The sequence below is a fragment of the Macaca fascicularis genome, chromosome 10, assembly GCF_037993035.2.
Source record: "Macaca fascicularis isolate 582-1 chromosome 10, T2T-MFA8v1.1".
In the NCBI taxonomy this organism is placed as follows: Eukaryota; Metazoa; Chordata; class Mammalia; order Primates; family Cercopithecidae; genus Macaca; species Macaca fascicularis.
This window is the reverse complement of record NC_088384.1, coordinates 115177302-115199759: the sequence shown is the minus strand read 5'-3', so window position 1 is coordinate 115199759 and position 22458 is coordinate 115177302. Positions and strand designations below refer to the sequence as shown.

Here is a 22458-nt window from a genome sequence, read left to right as displayed (position 1 = left end):
TTATAAAGGTGGGGCTGAAGTAATCACATGAACCCTTAAAAGCAGAAGAGAAAGGCAGGGCAATGAAGCAGCAGTGGAGGGTAGGAGATGAGGCAGGAGGGGAAGGAAGAGAGACTCAAAGCATGAGAAGGACTTGACAGCCCATGCTGGCCTTGAAGGGGGCCATGAGCCAAGGAATGAGGCAGCCTCTAGACCCTGACAATGTCCTCAGCCCACAACTAGTAAGAAAACAGGGACCTCAGTCCCCCAACCACACGGAACTCAATTCTGATGACAACCTGAATAAGCTTCACCAGGGCTTCCAGTAAGGAACACAGCCTACTGACTTTTTTTTTTCTTTTTTCTTTTTTTTTTTTTTTTTTTTTTGAGACAGGGTCTTGCTCTGTTGCCCAAGCTGAAGTGCAGTGGTGCCATCACGGATCACTGCAGCCTCAAATTCCTAAGCTCAAGCAATCCTCCCACCTCAGCCTCCCAAGTATTGGGTTGGTGCAAAAGTAACTGCAGCTTTGCCACTGAAAGTCATGGCAAAAACTGCGATTGCTTTTGCACCAACCTAATAACTGGGATCACAGGCATGCACCATCATGCCTGATTTTTTGTGTGTGTGTAGAGATGGAGGCTCACTATGTTGGCCAGTCTGGTCTCAAACTGCTGGGCTCAAGTGATCCTCCCAATCTCACCTCCAAAGCACTGGGATTCCAGGCATGAGACGCCACACCCAGCTCTGCCAACTTCTTGATTTTAGCTTTGTAAGACTCAGAGCAGGGAACCAGCTGAGACATGCTATTCCTGGACCTCTGACAAACAGATTGTGAGATAATAAATGGGTGTTGCTTCAAGCTGCTAAATTCGTAGTAATTTTCTACAGCAACAGTAGAACATGAGCCCAGTGATCTTGTTTGAGTCCCTTCTCTGTGGCTTATTTTCCTTATGGGTCAACAAGAAGAATAATAGTCATTATTCCTTAGAGCTACTGAGAGGCTGAAAGAGAACCGCTGGGGTAGCTGGTGTAGAGGAACCAGTAATCAATGTTCCTGCTGCCATGCAGATGGTTATTTTTCTCCATCTTGGAGGGAAAGGGGCTAGTGGAGGTGGACACTTGTCATGCATGGTCTTCCTCAATCCTCACCACAACCCTCTAAGCCAGGTACTTTTATTAGCCTCCCTTGTAAGAGGAACCTGAGGCATGAAGAGATCGAATGACTTCCCCCAAGGTTGTACAGTTAGTAAGAAGCAAAGTTGAGATTCCACCCCAACCCACGTGGCTCCAGGGCTCTGTGAGGAAGACTGCAGATGCTCCCATCCGAGATGAGCACAGCGAGGTTGGGAACAGAAGGGCCACACAGCCAGTCTATGGTGAGCCAAGCACATGAGGACAGTGTCTTGGGCCAAGACAACAATAAATACATGCCTTCTGGCTTGGCCCATGGTGGGACCACTGGGTTTCTCTCGTCCGTCTCAGGTTTCTGAGAGGTCCAGTGTCTCACTTGTAGCTTCTCAGAGTAGACTGAAGAGAAACCCCACAGTTTCCATCTGCTTAAAGGTCAAAAGAGAGAAAAGCAGATAAACAAAGCCCCATGCAGCTGTTTTCCCTTCAGTCTCTTTGTTCCTCATTTATTTAGCAATCAATGGCCTTCTACATGTCAGGTACTATCCTTGGTGCTGGGTGACAGTGGTGAGCAGGATGGCACAGTACCCATAAGGAAATACAAGAGACAAGAAAATAACTGAACAAGGACATAAGATCACCGCGGATAGAGAGACTGCTCTGGGCCTGGGTTCGGCTACTTCAAGTCCCCTTTGGTATGGAGGGAGGGCAGGAGGGGAGCAGGGGATCTGCTGGGTGCTACAGCCACTGCTCCCTGTCCACCATTCAGCAAGATTCTGGGCATGATAGTCCATGTTAGAGGGTTCTGGGGCAGTCCTCAATGCCATTGAGAAGCCAGCAGGGAGCTGACCCAGAAACATGCCCAAGACATCTGCTGGGAACCAAGGAGGTGCATCTGAGCTGCGAGGTGTTCCCGTAGCAGGGCACAAAACACCAGCAGCCCCACTAAGGGCCAAGCCCAGAAGGCATGTGCTTATCATCATCTCAGCCCACGGCACTGCTGACCAGTGACCCACACTTGATGGCAATGATGCGCTCTTCTCTGAGACCTGAGTGAGCAGCATGGAAGTCAAGCAGGGCCTAAAGGAGCAGACAGCCAGGGGTAGGCACGCACTCTCACTCCAGGGTTCGTCCTTGCCGCTGAGCTGCCTTCCCTCTCTGAGTGTCTGTTTCCAAGCTGGAAAATGACAGAATGCAGGGAGATGAGTTCTCGAGTCTCTGACCCCTGGACTCCAGCATGTGCTTCTTGCTCACTTGGTCAACCAGCCTTTATCTGCTGCTTGTTGTGTCCCCAGCCCTACACCCATAACCCAAAATCCATGCTTTCTATTCCCTTTTCCTCCTTGGCAATTGTCAAATCGAGGCACACATGGGACCACCTGTTCCGCCCATGGGCAGGGCCATCTGGTTCTGCATGGAGGTGCCTATGGACAGATGTGCATTTGCATACGTTGCTTTAAATTATCATAAACATTGACTTTGGATAATAACTTGACAGGGGAGGTGTGTTTTCCTACTGGAAAAACAAGCATAACAACTGCCCAAAGTAATCCTATGGAAGTCACACAGGACCAGAGGTTGAATAGGCCCTAACAGGTTAGTTGAGAAGCCTCCAGCTGTGGTCAGCAGTGCAAGGGGCTACTGTCAGACCTTGGGAGCCTCAGCAGAGCGGAGCCTCAGCCCAGCCGACTCTTGGCACAGCTCAACCAGGCCAGCAAGGCTGGAGAAGCCGCCTTCAGCCCTGGCCGGCTCACCTTCTTCCAGCTGAGGGGTGCTTGAGATGAAGTTGAAAGTTTGCTGAGGATTCAAGTTAATTCACCAGTGTAGCAATCTGGTGATTACAAAAATGTATAAAAAAGATAATGTGCCCAATTGAAAAAAAAAATAGGCAAAGACATTTCCAGAAGCCATGCCAATGTCCAAGGAGCCTATGAAGAGATACTTCACCTCTCTGATCATCAAAAGAAAAGCAGGTGAAAATGAAATGTCATTTGTTGTCTATCAGACTGACAAGGAGGTGAGATATTGCCAAAGCTGGGCTTGGCAAGGCTGCAGGGAACAGGCCTGCTCTGGCCCTGTTGATGGTCATGTAAAATAGTAAACTTTCTGGAGACCAGCCTGGCAATATGGGCACAGCGATTAATCATCTAGAAAATTTTTCCTGACAACATAATCAGACACACTCACAATAGGTATATACAAGACAGTTTACCGAAGGCAGACAATGGCCAAAAAAAAAAAAAAAAGTTAAACCTCCAACAAGAAGAAGCTGGAGCAACTAAATTATGGGACATCGCTGAAAGGCAAGGCAGTCATTTAAAATGCTGAGAGAACGCTACAGTTTTTATTTTTTTACTTACGAAGATGTCTCTATCATATTATCGTGCAGGAAAAAACAGCAAGTTACAGAACAACACAGGACAATGTTCCCACTTGTGTGAAATTTCTCATGCCATGGGGTATGTGTGTGCTGTGCACAGCGACACGCCACAGAGGAGGCATCCAGCATGTTACCCCTATGTGGAGAGAACTGGAGGAAGTTTAATTTTTATCTTTATACTTTCCTGTGTGCTTTGAATTCTTTACAGTGATCATGTACCATTTTTATAATCGACAAAAGTACAATGAAAACAGTTTCCATTTTACGAAGAAAAGAGCAATTTAATGAGGCACAAAGAATGCCAGCACTCTAAAGACCTGGCCATGCCTGGATGGATAGAGATAAATCTGTCTCACGCCCTGGAGACAAGGGCTCTGCAAGGCCGACCCTGCCATGCCTGCACATGCTGCTTCACACCTCCGTAGGGCTGTACCCATCACCCACTCAATCCCTCACTCCCCTAAAAATGTGCCAAGAAGCAGGCCTCCTTGTTCTAGTCCAGGCCCTTCCTTAAGGATCCTGGTGCTCAGAGGGACACCTGTGTGGGGCTGGGGTCTATAGAGTGGAGGATAAACAGGCAAGGACCACCATGGGGTGCAGGGCAGAGTAGGTAGCAAGAAATCCCTCGAGGCCAAGACTTCTGGAGCCATACACACTGGCATGTATCAGTAAGCAAGGAACTCCACCTCCTCTCTGTCAAGTGAGAGGTGATGACACCTGCCACGTGGAGCTCTCCCAGGGACCCCCTGAGCTGACGCACATGAAGGCTATTGCACCTGGACCAGGACCCTGGCTTTAGTGCAGGAGCCAACTATTAGTAGGAACCATTGCCTTTATTAGGAGTGTGGTTCCTGTCCTCCGAGGACATCAGAATGTGAGCTGCGGAAGAACGTGAAGTACAGAAACGGTGACTTGGGTATTGATGACCACAAAGCTGTTTTCAAACATATGAAAGGAAGGGGCAGAGAGGACACCTTTTCCAACTCCAAACCAAGAAGCAGCCCCAAGACCCAAAGTGGATGCTGGAAGGTTAAAGCTGGGAGTCTAGCATTTCCTTCAACCTTGCCCACAAAAGAGTGTCTCAAAGGGAGATGGATTCAGACACATCTCATGTTTACTGAGCGTGAAACATGCACCACATGTTTCCATGCCCATTTACTCGGGCCTCACAACCAGCTGTGATAAGAGATCTACTAGACCTCCTTTCAGAAGAGGAAACGGGGGCTCACAGAGCTCAGCCATGGTCAAAGTCCCACTGGCAGAAAATGTCAGGGCCAAGAGCCCCACCCAGACACTAGGTTCCTGAGTCCTGAAAGCAGAAGCTAGAAAACTGCCCCCAATTCCCAGACTTCCCACCCAAGAACCATTCAGAATATCCATTAAACACCAAAGGCACAGACGTGTCCATACCCAGGGTGAGTTTGAGGCATTTTTCATCCTGGTACTCAAATTTAGATTAATCCCACTACCAGCAGCTTCCAACATCACCATCAAGCTCTGCCAGACAGAGCACCTTGCCTTTCCAAAGTGCCTTTGGCGTTTAGAAGCCCCAAGGTGCACTCACATCCATAGGGCATGTTCACACAGCCTGTCTTGCTCATTAGGAGGGGAGGGGAGACAAATGCCTCAAACTTCTTTTTCTGGGCCTCGCCCCAGCAATGTGTAGGGTGAAGGGAGAACCATCAGGTGTCTGTTTGCTCAGAGTGCCAGGCCGGATGCCAGCAGTTCAGTGCACCCTGGAAACTCAGGGGCCCTTTCACACTTTGCAAACCCTCACACCTTCCAATGGCTACAATGGTTCACATCCTGCTGGAAAAACACAGGGAGAGAAGGAACACGATGCTGAAGCCAGGAATGTGCTTCCAGGCCCGGCTTAACTGCCACACCTCTCACGACACCCACCCAAGAGAACCTTCTCTCCTCCCAGCAAATTAATGGCCCTGTCTCTTTAATAACAGCAAATGTTGGTCAGCTTCTTACCAGGTGCCAGGCCCTTCCTAGATCCCTGAATCCCACCATCGAGACTGTGTGGGAAGTACTGTTCTTATGCCCATCTTACAAATGAGGAAACCAAGGCCAGGAAGTTCATTTCTGCTCTGACCACACCCAATTCAAGGGCTGCTGGCTCTGGTTCAACGTCCGTCAGGAATCCTGAAGTCTGCATATGGTCTGAGTCTAGTTAATAGGATAAATGGAATAAATGTCCTTCAACAGGTGGATAGGTAAGCCTCCCATGGAGTCCTAGTCAGCTGGAAAGAGGAACGAGCATGGGATGCATCAACAACATAAAGGAATCTCAGGGACTTTGTGCTGAGTGAAATGAAAAAGGCCAATCCCGCATACCGTGTGAGTCAATGTATAGCATTCTCCAAATGACGAAATTACAGAAGTGGAGAACCAATAAGTGCTGGCCGGAGGTTAGGGAGGTGGGCTACGACCGTGAAGGGGCTGCATAGGCAGCAACTTCATGGGGCTATACAGTTCTGTGTTGTTTGTGTGTGTGTTTGTTCGTTTGAGCCAGAGTCTCACACTGTCACCCAGGCTGGAGTGCGGTGGCGCAATCTTGGCTCACTGCAACCTCTGCCTCCCAGATTCAAACAATTCTCCTGCCTCAGCCTCCTGAGGAGCTGGGATTACAGGTGCCTGCCACTACGTCCTGCTAATTTTTACATTTTCAGTAGAGACGGGGTTTCCCTATGTTGGCCAGGCTGGTCTCAAACTCCTGACCTCAGGTGATCCACCCACCTCAGCCTCCCAAAGTGCTGGGATTATAGGCATGAGCCACCACACCAGGTCCAGTTGTGTGTCTTGTTAGTGTTGGGGGTTCCATGCATCTACACAGGTGATAAAATGGCACAGAACTAGATACACACACAGCACACACATGCACACACATACACACAACATACACACACAAGAATGCATGCAAAAACTGATGATAGCTGAATAAGGCACTGTGCTTCCATAAGGTGCTATCACTGGAGAAGCAAGGTGAAGGATCCATGGTAAAACTCTGCACCATTTTTGTAACTTCTTGTGAGTCCAAAATTATTTCAAAATAGGCCAGGCACGGTGGCTCATGTCTCTAATCCCAGCACTTTGGGAGGCCAAGGCTGGTGGATCACCTGAGTTCAGGAGTTCGAGACCAGCCTGGCCAACATGGTGAAACCCTGTCTCTACCAAAAATACAAAAATTAGCTGGGCGTGGTGGCAGGTGCCTGTAATCCCAGCTACTCAGGAGGCTGAGGCAGGAGAACAGCTTGAACCCAGAGGCGGAGGTTGCAGTGAGCCAAGATTGCGCCACTGCACTCCAGCCTGGGGAACAGAGCGAGACTCCATCTCAAAAAAATAAATAAATAATTTCAAAATAAAAAGTTTTTTTAAAGTACATCCATTTCTTACCACTTCCCCAGCCTGAGCCACCACCACCTCTGACCTGGTCACACTGCCTCTGCCATCCCCAGCCCCCCGACAAGTGGCTACCATCTCATGGAGAATAAAGGCCAGGTGCATCCCCCTAGCTGGCAAGGGCCGATGTGGTCTGCCCGCCAGCCAGCTCACACTGTGGTTCTGTCTCAGCCACTCCTCCCCGCCACGCTGCCTCCTGGACCATCCCGCATCTGGGCACTGTCCCCCAGGTCTCCTGTGGCCACCTCCTCCCACTCCTTCAGGGCTCAGTTCAGATGCTGCCTCTTCAGAGAGGCCTTCCCTGGCCAGTCATCTAGGGGGCCCTTCTAGGAATGACTAGGGAGGGACGGCAGGGAAGACAGATGGAAGACGAAGTGTTCCATACCCCGGCAGGGACAGGAGTATACATCCTGGTCACTGCTCATCAAAGCAAACACTTGGTCTGTACATTTTACCATATGTAATTATACCTAATGTTTTAAAAAACACCTAATTAGTATCCCTCCTCACTGTGACTACTGCATTACCTTGTTTATTTTCTTTGTGGCGTTTGTCATAATCTGTGATCATCTTTTCGTTTATGTGCTTACATAAATGAAAATTTACATAAATGTCTGTTTCTGGATCGTGCTGCACACACACCGTTGCAAACGCCTAACACTGGGCCAAGGCCATGGCCCCCAGGGTAGGTGGCCCAGCGTCCAGCCAGTGCCAGGCTGGCTACGGCGAAGGAATGTCTCCCAGGCTTGGCACACCATGTGGGCACTGCCCTGTGAGCTCACCAGGGAAGAGTGGAAGACTCCACTCTGCATCCTCTCCAAAGTCTTCCTCTTTTGTCCAGGCCAGAAAAGTTCCGCTGGCGGGAGTACTTGCTCATTTGAGGAATGCTTCCTGAGGCTGGAGAGTGCTGCAGAAACCACAACAACCCATGCCCTGCCCTTGAAGCTCCTCTATTCCAGAGGGAATCACAGGCAGGAAGCACACACATATCTCACAGGCAAGGTGGCAAAACCACCAGGCTGGAAAATAAAGTAGGAGACCTCTGAGTAGAGCTCAAATGAAGTAGGAGTGAGCCCGTCAGAGGGGAACAGTTATGGAAATCGAGGAAAGCACGTGTCAACCATCTGGGCTGAAACACGCATTTGTGGCGATGGAGGAAGAGCGGGGAGCCCTGTGGGGCTGGCTGGCAGCAGGAAGGTGCAGGGCCTCGAGGCCACGGGAAGGACGTGGGACTTTACCCCAAGTGAGACAGAGGCCACAGGAAGATCTGATCAGAGAGCAGCATGACCTGACTTAGGTTTTCACAGGAGCCCACGGACTGCCTGGAAAAGAAAAGCCTCCAGGGTGAGATGACAAGGCCGGGGAGTCATGAGAAGTAGATGTTCTACGATCAGGGGAAATGGAATGGTGGCGTGGACTCAAGAGACAGTGATGGAGGTGGGACAAATGGCCAGATGCTGACTATACTTCAAAGGCAGGCCCAAGGGCACTTGCTGGTGATTAGATGTAAGGTGTGAGACAGAGAAAGGATCAAGGATCCTCTGAGAGTTTTGCCCGGAGCCCAAGGAAAAATAGAGTTGAAATTTACCCAAGAAGTAAACCCCCTGGGATGCACCCCTTCAGATGAGGAGTCATGAGGTAGGTAGGGGCAGTGGGGCAGTGAGGGGACCAGTTGGGTGGGGCAGCAACCCAGGCAGAAATATAAACATGGAGCCCACTGGCTCAAAGCCATACTCTCCACCGCTTACCCAGGAAAGAGGGAGGAACGGGTCCTGCGACCCAACACCCAGAGCTCAGAAGAGGAGAAGCCACAAAGAAGACGGAGCCAGAGTGACCCACGCTTCACAGATAATCAAGAGTTTGTCCTAGAGGACAAGCAAGAAAGTCTTTCCAGAAAAGGAGAGTGACCAACCATGTGCAAGGTGGCTGATGGGGACAGCAAGCGGAGAAGAGAGACCGTGAATGTGCGGCCTCAGGCCATGCATTTGTATCAAAAGGGGGAGGCCATGGAAGCTGAATGTCAGTGCGTTTGAATGAAAATGGAGGACAGCTAGAGACGGGAGCAGGCAACTCTTGGAGGAGACAAAGCGAAGCAGAAAAATAGGGCGTGGCTGGAGGAGAGTATGGAATCAAGATCGGAGAGCTGTTTCTAAGAGCATAGAAACAAACTTCAGTGTGCACACGCAGTACCTGGGTATCTTGTTAGGAACAGAGCCTCAAAGTCTGCATTTCCCACAAGCTCCCCACGGTGATGCTGCTGGGACCACTTGGAGGAGCAAGGCATTTAGGGTGCACTAATCTGCAAGTCACAGAAGCCAGCACTTCCAAATGGCTGAAACAATAGGGACTTTATGTTATTTTACAATCCAAGAGTTCCTACAGCAAGTTATAAACACCTTGGAGAGTAAAGGGGAATTGACACCGGGGGAGAGAGAGGGGGCCGTTCGAGAGCAAAGTGCTCTGGCACACATGGGGAAGGTGGCCTAGGATAGGAGCACAGGCTGCTTAAGAAACGGCATTTCCTAAAGAAATCTGTTACTTCCAGCATGGGTAATGATTAAAAGTAACTTCTAACCAAGTGTGTTCTGCCAGCCGGGTACGTTTGCATAAGGGACACTCAATAACTCTTTGTTGATAGATTGATTTCCAAGTGTGGTTCCTGCTGAACTCAAACACACCAAGGGTCGTTTATAATTGGAAGCATCTCGTTGCACCCACCTGGTGAGCCCAAGTCCTTCAGAACAGTTTGCTCTCAATCCTGCTCTCACGCCAGCCAGCCCAGCCTCCATTTAAATTATCACTTCAAAAATGGTGAGGCCTGAATTAATGAGATTTTACTGCACTCACAGTTTTAGATTAAAATCAATGTGGTACCCAAACACGAGTCAATGAAAAATGGTTGGGTAGAGCAGGAACTACTAAACAACTCTCTCATAATTTCATTTAAGAGATGAGCTAGGCCCTCCACCTTCCTTCCTGGGCTTTTCCCCAATTCCTTGACATAGCTGAGATTTCAAAATCTGCATAGCTAACACCTCCTACTCTGTCTTGAGAAAAAATTGAACCCATTACTATTAAAACCCAAGTCCTCCTCAACAGAACATGTTGGACAAAAAGTAAACCCATCGGCGGAGCTTCTCAGACTGCAGTATGCACACAAAGTGCCTGAGGATCTCACTAAGGAACAGAGGGTGATGCTGCGGGGGCGTGGGGGGAGCCTCAGAGTCTGCATTTCCCACAAGCTCCCCATGGTGATGATGCTGGGGCCACTTGGAGGAGCAAGGCATTTAGGGTGCACTGATCTGCAAGTCACAGAAGCCAGCACTTCCGAATGGTTGAAACAATAAGGACTTTGTATTATTTCACATATCAAGAGGTTCTACAGCAGGGCGGGGCCAGGGATGTCAAGTGTGCAGGAGCCACAGCTCCTAGCAGTGACCCAGGTGCCTTCTATTAATACCTCCCTGATCTTGCATCCCTAGTGTGCAAGCTCTGTCCCCAGGCTGCCACAGTCACAAGATGGTTCATGTAGTCACAGGCATCACCTCTAGTCCTAATAATGTCCAGCCAAAGAAAAGAGACATCTCTCCTCTTTGAGCCTCTTTTTAAGGAAATTTTTTTCAGAAGGCCCCAGCAGACATTATCTTTGCCTCATTGGCCAGGCCTAAAATGCTTGCTCACTCCAGACTGAGCCCTGGTCTAAGGAACGTGACAGCCAGAAATGATTGCCTCCCATCAGACTTGACCCCCTGCACGGGGATGGGATCCTCATCCTGAACACACTCCCAGCGTGGAGGAGGGTGGACACTTAAACCAACTAGAGGTTCTACCAGCAAAGACAAGGAGAGGCGGGCTGCCACACCCACTGCAATAAGAGCCATTTTATTCTACACTGAGCCTCTCGAAGGGGCCAGTCCCTTACACGAGAGAGATCTGCGGTTCAGAGAGGCAACCTGACAAGCACACCTGTTTTCTGACTACAAGTTCTGTGTCCCCTTGCGTGACCTCCTCCTTGTTGGGGTGGTGAGCCCAGCAACAAACAGCAACAATCCTGGACATGCTGTACCCATGGAGGCATCTGGCCCCACTGCACAGGCTGCTTAGGTGCATCTGTAATCCCCCAACCCGGGGTTTAGAGTCAACAGAAGCCAGATCAACAGCTAATCATGCTTGTGAAGCCCAAATGATTTCAGAACTTGGATTGCTAACCCTGAGACAGATGGTGAATCAGGTACACAAAAACAAACCCTATGTGGCACTGAGGGATGTTGCCAAGGGACAAAAGAGGTGACAGTTTTATTCAAAATCAGACTCTGTACCCAGCTGTGCTTCCAGCCAGCCTATGGTAACAGGAGGCCAGATGAGACCACCAACACAGTCATGATTTTTCTTTGGCAATGGGGCCTGAGGAATGACCCTGGAGGCTAGAGTTATAGAACACAAACAGGCAGCCCAGTGTCCTCCTCCCGTTCAGAGCCAAGGGAAAAGAAACAGCCATAGGAAGAGTTTATTTTTCCTGAGCTGCTGGAGGATCACCTGACATTGCCACCAACACAGATTATTTTGCATAGGAGGCCACCCCACCTTGTCCCCACACCTGAACCAACAACCCTGACCGTCACGGGGAATGGAAAAGGTTCTCCTGGCAGGAGGAAGACCTGTATTGCCTGCTCCGTGTGCCCTGGCTCAGCTAGTTTGAAGTCAGAACTTTAATATCCTTTCAACTGGCACTGACTTCAAATATGCTGCACAGAGCTTCTTAATCTGGTTTATGTTCTGTGGACGAGATGCCTGATTGGAGCCCAGAAATGCTGCTATAAAGCAAATGCCCCGATTAGAGACATTCATCAGAAAGCAAGATCCCTTACAGCTGTGTGGCGGGGCTGGGAAGACCACCACGCTCCTGGGAATTAACGGGTAGCCCGCTCTCCTCACCTGCACTGACCCTGTCATCGAGTCACCTCCACATCGCTCTCCTTGAGCTTTCGTCCTCCTTGCCCTGCTTGTCAAATACAGACAGGGCTGCTGACTTTATGTACACCCCTACCCTTCCCCATTTGGGGGTCCCCAATAACCCCCGGCGCTGCTGTCTGCAGGCTCCTCTTTCCTACGGGGTGGTGGCCTCCTTAGACTTCTGGGTCAACCCCTACCTCATCACATCAGGCCATGCACAGAGACTCCACCAAAACAAAGGCTTGGAAAAAGTCCTCCCCCCACAACAAAACTTCTTAGCTGGGGTTGCTTTGGTGAGACAGGATGTTCACATCTGAAATGTGCCTCTGAATATGCAAGTGGGTATTTGCCCATCATTTATTTGCTATGCATAAGATTTCCACGCACGGCTGACGATTTTCTCTCATAAACAGATGCCCCAAACTTCCTCTCTCTCTCTCCCTTAAACCCAACATCTGGGCCATCTACGTGGACGCGCCGTTCTGTGGGGGCAGCCACATGGGGGTGGGAAGGAGATGCAGTCGAGAGAGCTCAGCTTTAGCCCTAGAACGGCCGGAAACTTCCCAGGGACTTCGGGCAGATCGTCAAATCTCCCTGGGGTTCAATTTCCTCCCTGACAAAGTGAAAAAAAAAAAAAAAATGAAGCTACTGTTGCCCCTCCTGCCTGCCCAGCCAAGCTGTTGGGAAGAGGAAATAGAAAATGCAATGGCTTTGAAAATTAGAAACTGTGACATCCAATTGTATGATACAGAAAATGACACAGAGCATCGAAGATGGACCACCAAGCCTCTCGAGGAAGACTCTGGATCCAGTCGGGCCTCCTTGGTACTACTTTGATGAGTCTGAAGAGTAGAGGCAGAGTGACGTGATCATAGTAAAAAGAGTAACAAGCAATTTATTGCAAGCTCATTGCAGGTTAGACACTGTGCTAAGTGCTTCTCACGCATTAGCTCGCTGAGTTCTCACCACCCTCTGAGGCTGACATTAGTGATATCCTCATCTTACAGAGTGTACAAGGTCAGCTGGTTTGTAGAATGTCACACAGCTAGTAAATGGTGTCACTAGGACTTGTACCCAGGTATGTCTGACTCCGGGCCCTGAGTGCTTACCCACTAGACTAGACTAAAATCCTAATGGCACGTCTGACTGTGAGCAGCCCTCTTCCCTCTCAGGACCTCAGCTTCCCTCCAGCTGATGGAGAGGATGAGTAAGGGACTCGATGCTGTTCAGACCCCTTCCAGCTTGAGAAAACTCCAATTCTTGGAATGAAGCTTGGCTGAGAGCAAACTGTGAACTCTTAAAGGAAGCACTTAGTGACAGTGCCTCATGCTGCTCCCTGGCTGTGAGACTTTTCTCCTGCTGTGGAGATGGGCCACGAAAAGAGAAGAGCTTCCTGTTGTTCACTTTATAGCTCCCTATTCAGGCAGTGCTTCTTCTAACAGACCCTCAACTGCATGGAGGCAAGTTGTTGTTTTACTGGGAGAAGTGAAGCTTCTTTAGGCTAATTTCTGCCCCCCCACCCCACCCCCCGCTCCTGATTCTTCCTATTCTTTGTAGTCTTTTGCCTTACCAGACTCGGATTTGCAAACCTGTTGTCAAGGCAACACTAGGTTTCTCTCTTTGCACTCTAATGTCTCAATGGAGGTATCCATGGCAACAAGAATACCTTGCGCTTTCAAAGTCAGTGACCTTCCAAAGCTTCCTGGGATGTGTGGAGTTAAATTATGTTTATACAACTTTTAACCACGCCACCAATTTAGTACCTAATAAGCCTAACTGATGACGTCTGTAACAGTCAGCGTTTGCTGTGTAACAAATAACCCTAGAAGTAAGTGGCTTAATCTGGTAAATATTTATCATTGCTGTAGAGGTCAGCTGGGTGGTTCTTCTGGTTTCAGCTGGGCTCGCTCATGCTCACCTGACTGAGCTCCATCACGTGTTTGGGGGGCATCTGGCTGTAGGCTGGATCAGGAGGGACTCATCCAGGACAATCAGGCTCTCCTCCACGTGGTCCCCATTCTTCATTAAGCTATGCCAGGCTTTTCCACACAGAGGCAGTAGGTTGCTGAGGCAGAGACAAGGGAGGGAGAGTGTGAGCAGACAGAAGCCCCAAGGATGCTTGAGGCCTGGGCTTGGGACAAGCTCAGCATCACTTCCACCATATTCCATTGGCCAAAGCAAGCTCTAAGCCAGGCTGGATTCAAGGGGTAAAGATGTGGACCTCACTTCTTGATGGGGTTGGGGAGGATGGCTGAAAGATGACATTGCAAAGAGAATGAGAGAGGAGGGATGGAGAATTTTGGCCATTTTTACAAACAATCTATCACATCATCCTTCCCCATTTGTTGTGGATATATTCAGGCACTACATACATGTGAATGGAGCCTTAACAGCCAAGAAGCAATCTTAGCAGAGATGAGATGGAACCCTCAGAATTCTCAAACCTGTCCCTGCTCCCTCCAGAAAGTGTTCGTCCTCCTCGGAATGATGCAGGTGTGAGCTGTAGCACGGCTTCCATCTATGCATGTTGGTCAGTCCACCTGAACCTCACAGATTGAGACTACCACGGGTCTCCAGGGGAAAAGAGAGATGCTGTCACCAGAAAAAGGGACATTGAGTGCTAGACATCCAAAAACAACAGATGACTCTGCAGTCCTCCCCCAGCTACCACTCGCCGAGAGGCAAAAATCCACAGTGCATCGACAATCACTTCTTTAGCATGAGGAATAGAGTGATTTCTTATTAGGTAAAACCTCTTCCAACTGTGAACCCCTGGAAAATTTCAGGATTTGATCGAAACTATTTTTAAAAACAAAACCTGGAACTTTCAGCTGTCCTGATCCTAGACCAGGAAAGCAGGAGCAGCTTTCCACTTTGCTGCAGGAGCCTGCTTCTTTCCTGAGGCTGGTGAAGGAGGCTGTGCTCCGGAATGGTAAAAGTTGGAGGGTCACAGCCCCTGGGGAATTACCACAGTGACAGTAAAAACCACAATGACCCTCAAAGGTGTCCTAACCACATGCCAGGAGCTGCTCTCACTTAACCAGAGTTCACTTCCTGTTAGCCAAGATCTTTTTGGTAGTGACAGAAATTCAACCCAGACTGGCTTGTTGTCAAGAGGAATTTAAGAACTTGAGGAAGTGAGGTTGGGCTTAAATAGGTTCGTTCAAACGTGGCCAGATCAGGATTTCAGTGACATCGGCACCTATATCTCTCTCTGACTCTCTGATCAGCAGCAATATTGTTCCAAATACCACTTCATTTGTAGGATGTCTTGGCCCCTCACAGAGCCCCCAGCATCTACAATTTTACCCAGGATCTAGTGGGCTCTTGGAAAACAAACTAGAGAATGGCCGACTGTGAAAAAGAAATGTCTTGTGCATAACAGCTTCTTGGACAAGACATTTCCACCTGGAAACTTGAAAACCAATCTATATGCACTTGGCTTCAGCAGGAAAAGACCCAGGAAGGACTGAGCCAGAGCCTGAGGTATCTCCTCCCTAGCATTCCCCTCGGAAGCAAGGAGAAGGTTAGCCCACTTCTCAGAGGAGAATCCATCTGCTCCTTTACCGATCCGCACCCTGTCACCCGTCATCCCTCTTTTTGCTCTCTGTGCATCAGCTAAATAAGTTATTCTCCACCATTTGGCCTTCAAAGAGCAGAAGCAGAAGTGTTTCAGAACAAGCCATGCAATCCACTATGAACGCTTCCATCTCCAGGTGCTGTGGCTCCCTCTAATCCCCCCGTGATTCACCCACTTTAAAATTCCCGCTTTCCTCCCACTTGTTGAAATGTAAGGAGCACCACGTCACCACGTAATTAATTCCCTAATCCCTAGTTTGAAAACTTATTTTTTAAAGGTGGTTGTTTTAAACAAAAGCAAAAAAGAATATCACGGTGTGAAGCCATGCCGGGTCATGGAGGGAAAAAGCAACAGATGAAGATGATGGATGAGACTTTCTGCATGCTTTTTTAAAATGAGTTTTTAAGGTAACTTGCAAAATGCATCCAGGGGCAGTGATGATTAATTTATGTATGTAATCTCACTCATGTGTGACAAACAGCAGTTAGAAATCACCCACAATAACCCGTACACATCTTCCCTTGTTATCCAAGACTTAATAAGAGAAATCCTTGTCTGATCTTTATTAGTGAAGCAGCTTTTTATGAAATATACTTCAGATCAGCAGCAAATTCAATGGCTGCAAAGTCAACAGGAAAGCAGCATGTCAAAACGGATTCATCACCTGCACTTTTAGTGCTTTCAGATCATTTTCTAATTCACCAGTGTGCTGGTTTTCCATGACAATGCTCCATGTTTGTCCACATTTAATATGAAGAAATTGAATCGATAAAAGAAAAGGAGGCTCGGGCACCTTGTAGGTCAGGGAGTGTGTTATTGGCTATTTCAGTAAATAATTGCTTTTAATCTAGTTTAAAGCTCCGTAGCCCCACGGGCTTCGCTGGCTTCTTCTTGTTTGTTCTGTGATAAAGGTACACTTCACATCTTATAATACATTTGTGAAATGTCCACATTTGGGAATTAAATCACAGTTGTAGCACAGTCAAGATATTTACTTTCCAAGCTGAAGCTCCCCCAGGGTGGGGACCTGCGTTGTCCCTGGCCACATCCCCAGAACTGTGTTTCCCACAGAGCAGGTTGCAGCCAACAACTGCTGAATCAGTGAAATCTCCCCAAAAGGCTCCTATGGCGTTTTATTGAGGAGTCCTTGGATTGATAAATTTGTGTAATCCCGAATTCTCCACACTGAGCTTTCCTGAAGTATCCCCGGGAGGGGGAAGCCATTTTCTCAGATCATGGGGAGAAAGCTGGGGTCGGGCTAGAAGACAAACCCTCAGCACATCAAAGTGGAGTGGCCATTTGGTTGCCTTCTCCAGGTTTCTGAACACACCATTCTCTCTATATGAATGTATTTTACATTCAGATAACTGTCGAAAGGTACCTCTTGTGGAGACAGGGCCAGGATCGTGGTAGGGTGGGTAGAACCGCTCCACCTGCCCCTCTCATCGGCCGCACCACAGGCATTTCTGTGTGTGCTGTTTTCTCATTTTACTCAATGTTCTCTCCACTGAATAGGGATCCAAAATCCCACACTTGGCAATGTAATGATTTTCAAAAAGCCTTTCCTCCAATTTTCCTTTCATCTATCGCTGCTATCTTCCCCAACAAAGAGAGCTGGCAATTCAGCCTCAAGAAGACGCGATGTCATTGTTCTCTAGTTAGAACAGGAAGCCTCTCGCCGGTCCCCCAGAGTTGCCATGAGGACACTCTCCACGCAGATTTCATCTGGACATCAACTCAGAAATTTTTGTGCCACGTTGAGGCACAATATCCGCTGAGGATATTAAGGAAGAAAAAATAATCTCTTGATGGAACATAGAAATGAAACCTAAACGTGGCCCCGAGCTCTGAGTGCTTATGGGCATTTATCAGCAGGTTCAAGGGCAACAGTGCCTCAGGTGCAGAAGCTGTGTGATGCATTCAGAACCCTTCATTTCATCTGAAGCTGCGCACCTTAAATTCCCAGCCTTTCTTACAAAAAGTGAGGGGCAGGAACTTGGAGAGGGAAAGGGCTTTTGAGTATCTGTCCCAGTAACAAAAGATTTCGGCTCCCTTCAGGTAGCCACATCCCCTCCAAAAACAGCTCAAAACAGTTAACTTCTGCAATACAGGAGTGGAAGTCATTCCATTTACGGGCCTACAGAGTCAAGAAACAAGGGCCTCCTTGGAACATGAGAGCCAGTCCTTTGGTACAGTCTCTCCAGGACATCTCGGCCATTTATTAGGCAGAATTGGACACCTGCCACTCGGCAGGGTGGGCCTGGGAAGACTCATACACACACACCTAGTCAGGGCAGCATCTGCTTCCACAGGGTGCCCAAGCCCACTTCCACTTCTCCTTCCCACAAGTAAATTAGCTTAAAAGATTGAAGGCACATTATCTCTACTCCTAACCACAAAGACTTGGGGTTGTATGGGTTGTCAAGGCAACAATAGCAGTTTTCTCTCTGACTCTTTAATGCCGAGATTTATGTTTCCATAGTTACGAGAAATCCCTAGTTCTTCAAGATAACATAAACTGGTCTCCCAAAACTTTCAGGGATGAGATTGTCGCCACTGGCCAAAAACCACATACGTTGGCATTGAAGACCCCTGTGCCTACCTGCTCACCATTACCCTGGAGCTGGGTTTCTGCACCCCTTCCTGTTCTTGAGGTCACATTCGTAGTTAGGAGTGGCTCCTTTAGTTAGTTAGGCCACTCCAGGGATTTGCAAAGTCAGGAAGTTAGAATGGACCCAGGAACTGGAGCTCCCTTAAACCATCAGGCTGAATTTGTTAGAACCACTGCAGCCAAAGCCACCACAAAGAACTCTGCCAAGTCAAAGTCACCCCTTAGGGGCTGGACACAGCAATGACACAGGGTCAGGGCCCTTGGAGAAATGGAACTATCTGGAGCCCCCAAGATTACATTCCTGGGTCTTCCACTCCCAACCAGACCCAAGCTCTGTAACCTCAATTTCTAGAATCCAGGAGTTCATTTTTTTCTCAGAATTAACTCATGTGGACCTAACCTTTCAGACATTTGTACAACTGGGCTCACAGAATTTTGTTTAGGCCAATTGGTTAATACATCACTTCTCTACAACTTGTAAGGACTTGTCCTTTCCTGAGATTTTACTAGGTCAGGAGCATTCTAGCAAATAGTTCAAGATTGTTGCTCTAAAGTAGTAGAAACAAAATCATGTGTATGTATGTACATATGTATGTGTGTACGTGAGTGCATGTATGGTACGTATGTGTGTACATGTATGTGAGTACATGCATGGCATTTATGTGTACCTGTGTGTGCACATGTATGTATGATGTGTATGTGTGAGAGTACATGTATGGTGTGTATGTGTACATGAGAGTACATGTGTGATGAAGACTGTACATGTGTGTGAGTACATGCATGGTGAGACTGTGTACATGTGTGTGTGAGTACGTGCATGGTGTGTATATGTGTACATATGTGAGAGTACATGTGTGGTGTGTATGTGTACATGTGTATGAGTACATGCATGGTGTCTGTGTGTATGTGAACACATGGAGGGGTGAGAGGGAGTTGACCCTAATGCATGAGTAATACTGACAGACAAACGAGTGGCCAAGCTGAGAACCCACAATGGGAGTGCAGCAATGGGGGCTCATAGCCCAGTTCTGAAGCTTTTCCTTGTCATCAATGACATCAACATCCTGAACAACAGCTGTGGCCTCCCTTTGGGATGAGAAGAAGGCACTGAGCAGGTGCTGAAGGGAACACAAAGATGGGGACCCCATCTCTGAGAGTTTTCTAGGTCTGCCGTAACAAAGTTCCATAAACCGGGCAGCTGAAACAGTAGAAACGCATCATATCATAGGCCTCCAGACTAAGGCCTCCAAAATCAAGACATCGGCAGAGTCAGTTCCTTCCGAGGACTGTGAGGGGAGGATTCATTCCAAGCCTCACTCCATGGCTTATGGACAGCCACCTTCCTGTTCACATGGGATTTTCCCTGTATACCTAACTGGGTCCAAATGTCCCCCCTTACATGGACACCAGTCATATGGATCAGAGCCCACCCTACTCCAGGATAATCTTAACTTAGCACGTGTGCAGTGGTCTCGTTTCCAAATAAGAGCACATTCTAAGGCACTGGGGGTTAGGGCTTGAACATATGAAGTTGTGAGACACAATGCAACCTGCAACACCAACCCTGACATTTTAGAGGAAGAGATGACACCTACTATTTATTGTCCTTGACAACAACCATTACCCCATGTCCATTTGCAGAGAAACAACCAAGGCTAAAGAATATCTCTAACATCACACAAGCAATAAGCAGCAGACTCAGGCACCACACCCAGGACTGCTGGATTCGAAAGTCCTGACTTCAGGGCACAAAAAGCCAGCTGATGGTACCAGGCTATACTGGATACATGCTAGAGTGACACAAGGACCAGGATCTTCCTGGAACTTCAGAGCAGGGAGATTCTTTCTGAGGAGGGCAGTCAGGGAAGGCCCTTCATTTCAGGGAGGTGGTGAGATCAGGGCCAAGTCTTAGAGCAAAGTAAACCAAACATTTTTGTGCATTAAAACCTGTAATCAAGGAACTGTAAAAATGAGCCACAAATTGTCTAATTATAAAACACTATTTTAGTTTGTTTTATTTTATCTTAATAATAAAATAATAAAATTTAATAATAAAACCTATTATGGAAATGATCATACATACACCAAAGTTGAAAAAACAATAGAATAAATTTCCATGTACCTACCACCCAGCTTCAGTGATTGTTTTAATATTTTGCCACCTCATTTATCTACCCACTCTTTTCTGGATTGTTTTATAGCAAATCCAAGACACTGTATTATTATTTTTTTAACACATTGAAATATCCTTTCATTGCAGCTCAAATTTTTGAAAACCAAAAAATCAAATTAATTATTATGCTCTAGCCAAAATACCTAATACTACCTAATGTTTTCTTTTTCTTCTTCTTTTTTTTTTTTTTTTTTTTTTTTTTTTTTTTTGACATAGGGTCTTACTCTGTCACCCAGGCCTCCTGGGCTCAAGTGGTCTTACTGCCTCAGCCCCTCGAGTACCTGGAACTACAGGCAAGCACCATGATGCCCAGCTAATTTTTTTAATATTTTGTAGAATTGGGGTCTTGCTGGTTGCCCAGGTTGGTCTCAAACTCTGGCTTCTAGCAATACTTCTACCTCAGCCTCCCAAAGTGCTGAGATTACAGGCACAAGCCACTGTCCCAATGTTTTCTTTACATTCTTTCAAGTTACTTTACTTCAAATTCTTGATGTTGAATTTCATCTCACTGACTTCAGGCTTTTAAAACACATGGAATACTGAGACCAATGGATGGTTCTTTGAGTCAAATCAAAAAGTAGAGCTAAAGTATACTGAAGTTACTCAAATACATTCAAACTATATAGATCCCTTATAAATTACTGGCATCAAGGTAGGAAGGAAAAGATACAAGAAGTAAAATGTATCACTCATCATAGGTCTTCAAAATTAGTGGCATACAGTTTATCCTAACACAAAGCAGCTTTCTTAACCTGCTCCATAAAATTACCAGCAAGAAAGAAAAATACAAGAATAAGGTTCACAGCTGAATTGGCTTGGTATCATAATTCCCTATTCCAGTATTCTCAGAAGGATCCCATCTATGATACATGCAGAAACTGCAGCCACATTTGAATGGTTCGATCTTGATTCATTCTGAATTCCCTTAAGCCCAGCACTTTCTCATTCTTAAAAGGTAGGTTATTACAGCCAAAAAGCAATTTTCATAATAAATCTACCTTTTGTATATTTGAGCATATGTGTTAAACAAGACAATATAAATCTCCAATTACAAAATAAGAAAGGTAACTGTTCTTGCACTTGTGGGATGAACATGAAGATATGGATGGGCCATGAACAGTCTGGCTGGGGGCTTTGAAGCAGTAAGTCTTGGAAGTCAGTAGACTGTAAAGCTGTCCAAGAGACCCAGAGCCCAACTCGAAAGTCCAGTCCTCCCGCAGCCACTGTCTTTCCCAAGACAAAGTCCAAAAAAGCTAATTAATACCTAACCCCAGCCTTATATCACACAAGAACAAATCTCTCCCTGGGCCCTGTGCAGGCCGGGCCAGAAGAGCAAGGGTGACTCAGGACACTCCATTTATTGACCTCCTAATCTAACAAAATTAAGATCTCTGCACAGTATTTTAAGAGGACCTTGACACTGTTCCTACTGCTATGCTCACTGAAGTCAGCTCACTTGCCTCTGTATCTGTAGCCTCTGCATCTGTTTTCTGAGAAGCTTAGAGGACTTCACGTGCCCGTTTCCTTCATAGTCTTACAGCATTTGTGATCATCATAGGATGCAGAGGGAAAAATCCATCAAGACCCACTAGCTTTTCCCAACAGCCAATCCAATGACAGATCCAGTCCAGTTTGAGGACAGCAAGTTTTTCTCTAGGACTGTTGGGCAATGGATCATAGGAGCCCAGCTGCTCTACAAAACGGCCATCCCTGGGACACTTGTGAGCAGCCACAATGTGGTAGAAGGGCTGGTTGGTGTGGACACCCAGGGCAAGGCAGATGGTTAAGTGGCCCCATCGCAGGGCTTGCAGAGGAGAGTACTGAGGTGGACCCTGGTGTGGCCGGTGCGCGGCTTCTCGGAGCATCCTGCTACATGCATGGACAAGCTCTACAGCCTTGGCGGGGCAGAGGACTGACACAGAAGGCAGCTGTTGCAGGTGGACACTGGGCTGCACCGCCCAGCCATCCAAGCCCGAAAGCTTCAACCAGACAGCATTTTTTTTTTTTCTTTCTTTTTGAGACGGAGTCTTGGAGTCTCGCTCTGTCGCCCAGGCTGGAGTGCAGTGGCACAATCTCGGCTCACTGCAAGCTCTGCCTCCTGGGTTCACACCATTCTCCTGCCTCAGCCTCCCGAGTAGCTGGGACTACAGGAGCCCACCACCATGCCCAGCTGATTTTTTGCATTTTTTAGTAGAGTCGGGGTTTCACTGTGTTAGCCAGCATGGTTTTGATCTCCTGACCTCAT

General features: G+C 47.7%; 1 pseudogene; it reads right to left on the bottom strand.

Annotated features, from left to right (window-relative positions):
- Positions 1-16010: 16010 nt before the first annotated feature.
- On the bottom strand, positions 16011-22092 carry LOC135965299 (small ribosomal subunit protein bS16m pseudogene; annotated as a pseudogene).
- Between the last annotated feature and the right edge of the window lie 366 nt (positions 22093-22458).